Here is a 9,869-nt window from a genome sequence, read left to right as displayed (position 1 = left end):
GCGAAATGATGAGACATCAAGTCATTCGCCTTCTCAAATTCATTTTCAACAGTGTCCATAAGAAAACAGTGAACATACTTCCTCAAACCGACCGAATATCTAAGGCGGCGAGCAGCACCGGTAAACCTGAAACTTTTCGGAGGTCTTCGACCCGATGGTTCCGTTAGGCGAGCTTCGCTCTTGTACCATCGATGGCGCTGCCTTGGTACCGCCACGGTCAAGTTTACAGTCGATGATGGTTAGTTTCTGAAAGATACCAAAAGGCTGAAGAAACGGAGCTGCTCGGCGTTTGCACGTCATGTGGCAGTTGTCGATCGCTCAAAACACTAATTTTGCGAGGTGATAATAACATAACGACTGAAACTCTCGAACGTTTTAAGTATAATAATTGACCAAAAATACGTTTATTTTTGGACCGTGTTGCAATTGTCGATGTCGTGCTGTGGAAAAAGACTTAGAATAATTATCAACGAGTGACTCAAAGACTGTTATTGAATAGTTGTGTTAGATCTCATAAAGTAAGATTTGAGGAAGTGTCGCGGATGACAGTATTTTTTTTCGTAAGCCGGTTTAAGTGAATCTGTCAAGATTTTTTGGATACCTTGGATACCTTATATTCCTCCAAAAGAATCTGAAGAAGGTAAGTTGTTTAAAGTGGTAGAAAATATGAATAATTATAAAAGAAAACATCTTCTTTGACATTGTATTACACACTAGTCTAGTGAAACACTAGTTGTTATTAAGTAAATACTATAACTTCTCATAATAGAATTTTATAGGCATATAACTATTACTTATTATTAAATTATCTAGTATTTATTTGATAACAACCAGTAATGAATAAACGTCGAAATGTCAGGTAAAATTACAGCACTATAAACAATGTCAATCCAGGAATATGTTTTATTTTAAGGTAAGTGTTGTTTTGGATAAAAACAATCAACGGTCATTCTCATGACAGCTAATTTGAGAGATTTTGCTAATATTCGCAAAATGTTTTATTTTGTTTTGAATACATTAAAAATACAATGCATGACTTTACTGATGTGATGTTACTTAGTAGTGCTATAATATACAACTAGTACGCACTATAAATATACAACCAGTTCGTGTTTATTATAAAAACCATATTCTCTGAAATCAAAAAAACATGGTCAAAAAGTTTTTTGATCTAGCGATCGAAGACTGGCAGTTAAAGTGATATATCATAAGAATTGATTATCAGGGAACGTCCGAATCAGGACTGATCATGAAACTTTTGGATCACATGGTATAATTACGTTACTGTAATACACTGTTTAATTTTCAGAAAAATCAGAATGAATACGTATTATAAACTATAATAAATTGGGGGAACGTCCGAATCAGGACTGATCATGAAACTTTTGGATCACATGGTATAATTACGTTACTGTAATACACTGTTTAATTTTCAGAAAAATCAGAATGAATACGTATTATAAACTATAATAAATAAAAAGTTTTCAGCAAAATACTTCAGGGATCAAAAGATTTGTTTTTTAAATTGGCAATGTTATTGATATAATCTACCCACCGAGAGGATCCGTGACAGTGACATTTATGTTTGTCATTTGATTTACCAAGTAAATTATATTACCTGTTATTTTAAGAATTTCATCTGTCAAAATCTTCCCTGGCACGTTGGACAGACTATATATATTGCCGATAATGTCCTTTTAAATACTAATTCTTTTTGAATAGTTATTATTAATAATGAATAGTTAATTAGATGATAGAAATAGTTTATTTATATAATAGCATACTATTGTATAAATAGGAACTACTTAGGATGAATACGTATATGAAATCAACACCCAATTATACAGGGTCGCTGATATGCATGAGAACGGTCGATTATTAGGTGAAATATAAGAGATACCGCAAAAAGTTCAACATAAAAGTTATAGGGTTTTTAAATGTCTATTAGAGGGTAATAAATTTTAGTATACAGGGTCGATCATAAAGTCGTGGCACATCAGAATATACTTTTTTTTTTAAATGCAGCCCCTTGTATATTATTGCATATTTCAATTATTTCTTTAATTCTAAGCTAAAATCGAGATACACACAATGTACCACAAACCAAAAGTTTCCGAGTTATTGACTTTTGAAAATATCACTTAAACAATTCGACTTAATTAATTTAGATGTGTGTGATTTATTTAGCGATGTCATTCTGCAGAAATTGTGATAATTCAAGTTAGCATTTTATAGATGTATAAAAGTATAAAATGAGATATCAAGTGTGGAAATTACAAAATGTTCACTTAACATTTCAAAATCAAAACTTCATAAGTCGGAAATGGTTGAATTTAGGTACATAATGTGTATTACGATTATTGCCTAAAATGAAGGAAGAATTTAAATATGCAATAATATACAGGAGGCTGCATTTAAAAAAAGTAAATTTTGATGTGCCACAACTTTTTAACCGACCCTGTATACTTAAGTGTACTTTGGTATTTAACTTTTTGCGGTACCTTGCATATTGCACCCAATAATCGACCGTTCCCATACATATCAGCGACCCTGTATATAATAACACGTATAACTGCACAGTATATTTTTCAGTAAACATATAATACATTCGCTCAATTGCATTTTAATACGTTTTGACATTGTTAATATCATAACTTTTCTAAGACACTTTAGTAGGTCAAATATGTCAGTCTTCCATCAAGTACTAACGGAATTAAATTTTATCTGTTTTACTAAATGCAAATTTTACTGCACTGCATTTTACTACACTAAGGAAGCATTTTTGGTGGACAAAATGGTAGATAAATAGATTTAAAAGGACTTTTGTAATTAGTTGGTATAACATTAACTATTCAGTAACCAAAGAAGGAATATGTAGCAATTATATACAATTCGTTCATGATTTTAAAAAAAATCAGGTATATGTATAGGTCTTTATGTCTTATAATGGGCTACAGTAGATTATACAGGGTGTCCCAGAAATAAGTGCAAGTATTTTAAGGAGTGGTAGATCTGGATAAAAGAAACACATTTTCTCTTTATCGTTATTCAAATAAGTCCAAAATAACGGAGTTATTTTACTTTGAAAATTTTCAAAAAAAATGATTTTTTGCTAAAATTTTGAGAACCACTGGATCTTTTCTGGATTTTCTTTCTTGTAAATTTAATCTACTACCTATGTTGCCATATTATCAAGAAATTATTTTTTTTTTAATAAAAACTAAAAAAATTTTCAAAAAAATGTTTCTGGGGTTGAACTCATGTTTCTGGGGTTGAACTATACTACCAGTTAAAATTCTTGCACTTATTTCTGGGACACCCTGTATAGTAACAAAAGGTACAAAAAGGAATCAGAACTAATGATTTTTGACAAAACATATAGAACTATAACAAATTACACGAATTTACCACATTATATCAAAAAACCATTTCAAATCTCTGGAAAATGGGTTTTATCCGGCTTATTAACGTGATTGGCAAGTTATTAAATAAAAAAGGTTATACTTCTAACTCTATTTTGTATGTAAATTAATATTCTAGTCAACTAATAAAATCGAATGATATCAAAATGAGGATAAATTTAAATTACTTATATAATTAATTCAGTGTGCCATTGGCCCTCGTTTGAAAATTCTATGGAGCTCTATATTGAAACCAAATAGAGCCAGTAAAACTGTAACGCAAGGCCCTTTTGTTGTTGGTGTGAAAAAAGATCAGAATGCGGTTTGACTAGGTGAGTCTAGTGTTTTCCTGTACCGTTACTTATTATCGAATATTCTAGACGGCTTTCTTTGGTACGCGGTCAGCGCACACCGTTGATGTAGAATACTTTTACATTTAAACGTTTGAATTTCGAAGAGTTATCGGGACATGCTTGCCTAGAAATATATTTTGGAAGCATAAACGTGATAATTGATATTTATAAATACATCATTAAATATTTGATAGGCTTAAAAATAATTGAACAATAACCAAATTTATAATTTTTCTGACAATAAATTTAAAATCATTTTTATTTAAACGAAAAAAAAAATTGCACCAAATCAAACTTGATTGAAAATATTGAAATCTAAGAATACCAAATCATCGGCTTGCACGTGAATAGGCCTAACCCAAAAATTTTCAAAAAGTGGGTTACTCCATTAATGATAAAACAACTACTAGAGCACAAAAAGAACCTAGTACGCATAATTGTAGGTGTCATCAGAGGAAACTGCCCCACGAGGGTAAACTCGTGAAATGGAAGATTTCCAATTGAGCATCTGCTGTGCCACTATCCGGCACTGGAATACCGACGCTTTAAAACTTTAGGACAAGATTTTTTGGAGGGACTAGAGCAGAGGGACCAGAGGGGACTAGAGCAGAGGGACCAGCAGAAGCCAACATCAGCAACATCGGAAACTTTGAAAAGAGCTGGAAATGTTTTAACGCAAAGAAAGAATGAGAGGAATGTTTGGTACCATAATAACAGGGGTATCGCAATGGGCCCAAGGCCTCCGAGTGAGGGATCAAACATGATCCCAAACCCCAGCATCCTAAACTAACATAACCTTCCATTAATGATACTTTAAAACATTATATTTTATTATGGTGAATATAAAAACTGAAAATACAAACCGTTAACGAGTAATTTGACATTTTCTTTTTTCTAATAGAGTGGGATACAACCAAAGACCCAGGTATACTATTTAACCTAACAGACAAAAACAGTGCCGAAATTAAGAGTCCCAATCCATTCTAACTAACTTCAGATAAACTATAATAGATGCCATTCTAGATCCATATTGTCTTCGTGGCCTTTCACGAAGACAATATGGATTTAGAAGAGGTCTACAGACAACAGATGCAATTAAAAAAGTAATAGAAATTGCCAAGTGCGCTGCAGGTTTTGCACATGCAAACAGAAAACTAATTAATTTAATTTTAATAGTACACCGTGGAATAAAATCTTAAATGAGTTGAGAACTAGATATATCGATGGGCATCTTGTACAATTAATATCATCATATCTGAGTGAAAGAAAAATAAAACTTGAATCGTGTGAGACCACTAAGATTGTGTCAATTTATGCTTGTGTTCCTCAAGGATCCGTCCTTGGCCCAACCTTGTGGAACATTCTGTATGTTAGTTTGCTAGAGACCCGCATGCCAGATGGAGTTACACTCGTTGGTTTTGCAGACGACATCGCCATGGTTATAACAGCTAGTAGTGAGGAATCCTTGATGAATTTGGCCGACACCGGACTAATGCGAGTAACAAAGTGGATGAGGAGGCAAAACCTTCAACTTGCACCTCATAAAACTGAAGCAGTTCTACTAACGACCAAGAGAAAAATAGCTAGACTATATTTTAATGTAGAGCAAACACTAGGTAATCCCAGTAGTGCCATTAAGTATCTTGGTGTATGGCTGGACTCAAAACTGACGTTCGGGGTAGATATTGACAAAACTGTTGTTAAAGCGCAGAAGACGATAACCATTGACTACTCTCATGCCGAATATCAGGGATCCTAAACCCTCCAAAAGGCGTATTCTGGCAAGTGTGGTACATTCGTAATTACTGTATGCAGCACCGGCATGGCATACTATAACGCAGAAAAAAAAACAACTGCAGAAACTTATAAGAGTGCAGAGAACAATATGCATCAGAGTTTGCTGTGCATATAGAACAATATCTGGTGAAGGTGCTTGCGTTGTAGCTGGAATTCCTCCAATAGAGCTTCTAATAAAAGAAAGACATGCAACTTACTGCGGGTTGCCAAGGCAAGAAGCTCGAAATAAAATGATTACTGAGTGCAAAATAAATGGGAAAATGGAAAACATGGCAGATGGACATATAAACTTATCCCGAATATTGAAAAGTGGATTACTAGAGGCTACGGAGAAGTAGACTACTATATATCGCAAGCGTTGTCGGGTCATGGGTGCTTTGGTAAATATCTGTTTGTTCGAAAAAAAAAAGACCACACCTCAGTGTATATTTTGTCATGCCGAAGATGACGCAGAACATACTTTATTTGAATGCCTTAGATGGGATCAAATTAGAGGTCAATATTTGCAAGATACAAAAAAAGTTTTCAACATAGGAAATGTAGCAAATAGCTTAGTTGACGGGGAAAATGCCTGGGACAAAATTACAATGATTATAAGACATATTATGGAAGATAAAGAGAGGGAGTCCCAGATGATGCAAAGTCTGATAGAAGAAGATTAAGGACAACGGCCGGATTGAAGAAATTCGAAAGCGGATTTCAATGCGGTTCTGTGGCAGGGCAGAGGAGAGTTTTTTTTAGCCGGTAGGACTCCGGCACTACCCTTTCGGGGTGTCTTATGCAAGATCTTTCCCCCCTCAAAAAAAAAAAAAGATGTCATTCGCAGAATCAAGTCCCTCAAATGACAATGGGCAGGACACCTGGCAAGAAGAACGGACAGCATGATACCCATAAGGAAATAAGAAACCTAGAAGAATACCGAACCTGAGATGGGACCATGATATTAGGAAATTAGCAAGAGAAATTAGCAAGAACTACAAAGAGAGTATCTGAGGGAGGCTACACCATAATTGGAAATGGTTAAATAAACTGAGGATAATGCTGATGATGATTTAAGACTCATTTTTATAATTCAAGTACTTAAAATAGCTATTCTCTAAAATAACATTAATACATACTAGATATGTCCAAAAAGAGAAAAATGTAACTCCTAATCTAATAAAGATTATGGAAGAAATTTGGACTTCTTAACTAATATAGTTGCTGAGGGGAAGTAATAATGAATGTTAAAGAGAGATGCAAGAATATGGCATGATGAAGCTTACACCCTTTTCTATTGACGACTTGTTAATGTATGCAGTAATAAAGAAAGTAAAGACACTAACAGGTTATAAGACGGGCAAAGAGTATCACCATTATATTCTGTTACGCAGATGATGTGATATCTACATAAAATGTTTCATATGTTTAACAAGATCTCATAAGAATACTACATGGTTATGTAAACAAAAAACACGGAATGCAGATTTGTATTCCAGGGTTCAATAGAAGTAAATTAGAGACTCAAGAAAAATCATAAATTCCAATTGGTGCATTTTTCTGGAAACAGCCAGGTAAGGAAAGCAAAACATGTCATACGATTAATAATTACATATATACGAGCGAACCCAGAACTGATACCAAAAGAATATAACACTAAAAACAGCTGAGATGAAAAGATTAACATCACTACTAGGATTGGCTACATAGATTTAAGTAAGAAGCTAGGCAAGTATATGGCAAATTTGAAATATCTAAAATACAGCAAGATGATAGAAGATGGGGATGAAGAAGAAAATGCTGGAACCAATGATTGCAAAAGATGAGAAACTTGCAGAGACGAAGTTATGAGGGCGACACTTAATGGAGGGTTGGAAAACTGATCATCAAAATCATAAATGTGATTAAATATTAGTCAGTTAAAACATTAGTTTTACCTAAAAGTTGAATAAGAAAAAGAACGATATTTTTATATAATTTTCGATTTTTACCAACCTACATATTCACGAAATTTTAACGTTTAGGTATTTAATATCAAGTAATTAGTAGTTATGTAAAAGTCTTATCAATACTTTTTAGGTATAAATGAATTTTTATTGCTTTCCATTTAAAAAGCTTGCAAAAGTAGGTACTTTTCAAAATTGCAGTATGGACTTTTCATCTAAAATAATAATTTCTAAAGTATAAGGATATTCCTTACTGTTTTAACTAAAATATCATCACTATTAATACATTAATTATTATTTAAAATTGTTTAATTTCCTACGGTTCCTAATAGATCACCTGATAGATCACACATAAGCGACGTTAGACGATGCGAGTGGAGGAACGGTTGGCCGTCTGAAAACTCGTCGTGTTGTTGTTCCATGGTAAGGGTGTATTGACATCTATTGACACACGCTGTTCATTCATACCGGTTCAAGTCCGGATATCTCGTGAGTAAAAGTCAATTTAGATAATCGCCAAGTCGATAGGTCATTAACAATCATATGGCCGAGGGCTGCAATTGGGATTATGCGTAAACAAAGTAGGCCTCGTCCAGATTAGCCTTATCGGCAAAAAAAGACGTTAACTTCAAACGAATTTCAAAGTTTGAAAAACAATAGAGGTACAAGCTGGGCTAATTTAGGACAATGTTCCATGTTAATGACTCCGATCCGTTTAATAATTGAATATATAAATTTTAAGCTTTGAGATATCAATTTACAGATGTTAATAAATATTATGTCTTTGCGGGTGTCCAGCATGGAATGTGCTAACTCTACAATAGCTTTCTATTCCCAAAATTGTAATACATTTTGATAATATTACTCTTCCGAAAACTCTTCCGCTCCCCGACTATTACGGTATGGCAATAAAAATATATAAATCAGAATTTAAGAATATAGAAACAAAAAAAAACTTGGCAACTTGAAAAATTTGGAAATAATATAAATTTAGAAAATGACTAACTGGAAAATCTGTAAAATGTTATTTTCTGTTCAATCAAACAATTAAAAAAATCAAGCAAGGTCTTCTGCAAATGTTTTGGTACCGTTATTTCTTTATATCGCTAGAAATAAAATAGGTTTTATGAGCTCCGGTAAACTCTAAGCATACAAAACTATAATCAGACACCCATACCAGGTCAAAAACAGTACCGTTATAACCTAAATGCGGCGTTTAGGTGCTTCTAACCCTATAACGGATTAGGAAGCTTGTTAAAGATGCAGCTTTAGGTCAGGTAGTAAAAGCGTAAAAGTACCTGAAAGTAGAGAAATGTTTACCCGTTGAACAATAAACACCCAATACAAAGAGCTGAAGTAAAGTGACCGCTATGATTATTTTTTTCCTTACAGAAGGTAGACTTTAAGTTGTAGTAGGGCACTTTATGGAAGCTGCCTCTGAAAGTTATTTCGGAAGAAAATTCTTGAAGTGTAAACAAGATATGAATCATGGTGTCTAGAAATAAGGCCGTTTAGAAAGTTGTTTATTACATTCTTTAAACGTAAACATGACGTAAATTAATTTAGGTCACTAATTAAGTCAAAATGTATGAATAAAAAAGGTAGAAATAATTATTTGCACAATTTCAATGAACAATGGTGCACTTGAATATTATTGGAGAAAATACAGTTGGACACCATTTTTCATATGTTTTATTTACAAAAAGAGCGGAGTTTCAAGTTTCGGAGTTTTAAGTTTTCAAAAGTAAACGTTTTTTTGGTGCATATAATTTGTAGTTTCCCTTCAAAAATATTTACATGGTTCGACATTATGAACAAAAAGCCCAATATTATTGACTTTTGTAAAATATGGTGCACACTAAATAGTTGGTATTTAATAAGTGGATATTGTATATAAGAGCAAATATTTTCAGGACTGAATAAAAAATCATATTTCCTCTTTACCGCTTTTAAATAAAAAAAAGTCCAAAATAGGTAAGTTATTTTACTTTGAAAAATAAAAAAATATATGTTGTGCTTATATTTTGATATTTAGAGAACCACTAGATTTTTTTTGGGTTTTCAATCCATTAATGTAATCTACTACTTATGTTGCCATATTATCAAGATATTATATTTTTTAACTGAAAATTGCAAGTTTTTCAATTTTTTTTTCAAAAATTTCAAAATTTTCAACACATTTTTTTCGCGAAAAAAAAGCTCATAAATGTTACGAAAAATGCCACCTCTAAAATATTTGCACTTATTTATGACTCGCCCTGTATGTCATGCCGCGTTTTTATTCGGCTTGATTATCTGTATATATGGCGTATACAGGTTGTTACAAACAACTGCCCCTATTGAAATATTTTTCTATAACTTTTTAATCATCTGCCTAAGTCAGAGATTGACTG

At 33.0% G+C, this 9,869-nt stretch overlaps 1 protein-coding gene across 1 annotated transcript in view; it reads left to right on the top strand.

Annotated features, from left to right (window-relative positions):
• The first annotated feature begins 252 nt into the window (after positions 1 to 252).
• Positions 253 to 9,869, top strand: part of LOC115878009 (PR domain zinc finger protein 1) — a 68,057-nt gene continuing 58,440 nt past the window's right edge. Inside the window, exon 1 of the mRNA XM_030894387.1 lies at positions 253 to 640. The gene's annotated coding sequence lies outside the window, so the exon portion shown is untranslated. The remainder of the gene's footprint in view (positions 641 to 9,869) is intronic.

Source organism: Sitophilus oryzae, unplaced genomic scaffold, assembly GCF_002938485.1.
Source record: "Sitophilus oryzae breed Bouriz unplaced genomic scaffold, Soryzae_2.0 scaffold_1062_pilon_pilon, whole genome shotgun sequence".
NCBI classification, from domain to species: domain Eukaryota; kingdom Metazoa; phylum Arthropoda; class Insecta; order Coleoptera; family Curculionidae; genus Sitophilus; species Sitophilus oryzae.
The sequence above is the reverse complement of the archived record's forward strand: the minus strand, read 5'-3'. Positions and strand labels throughout refer to the sequence as shown.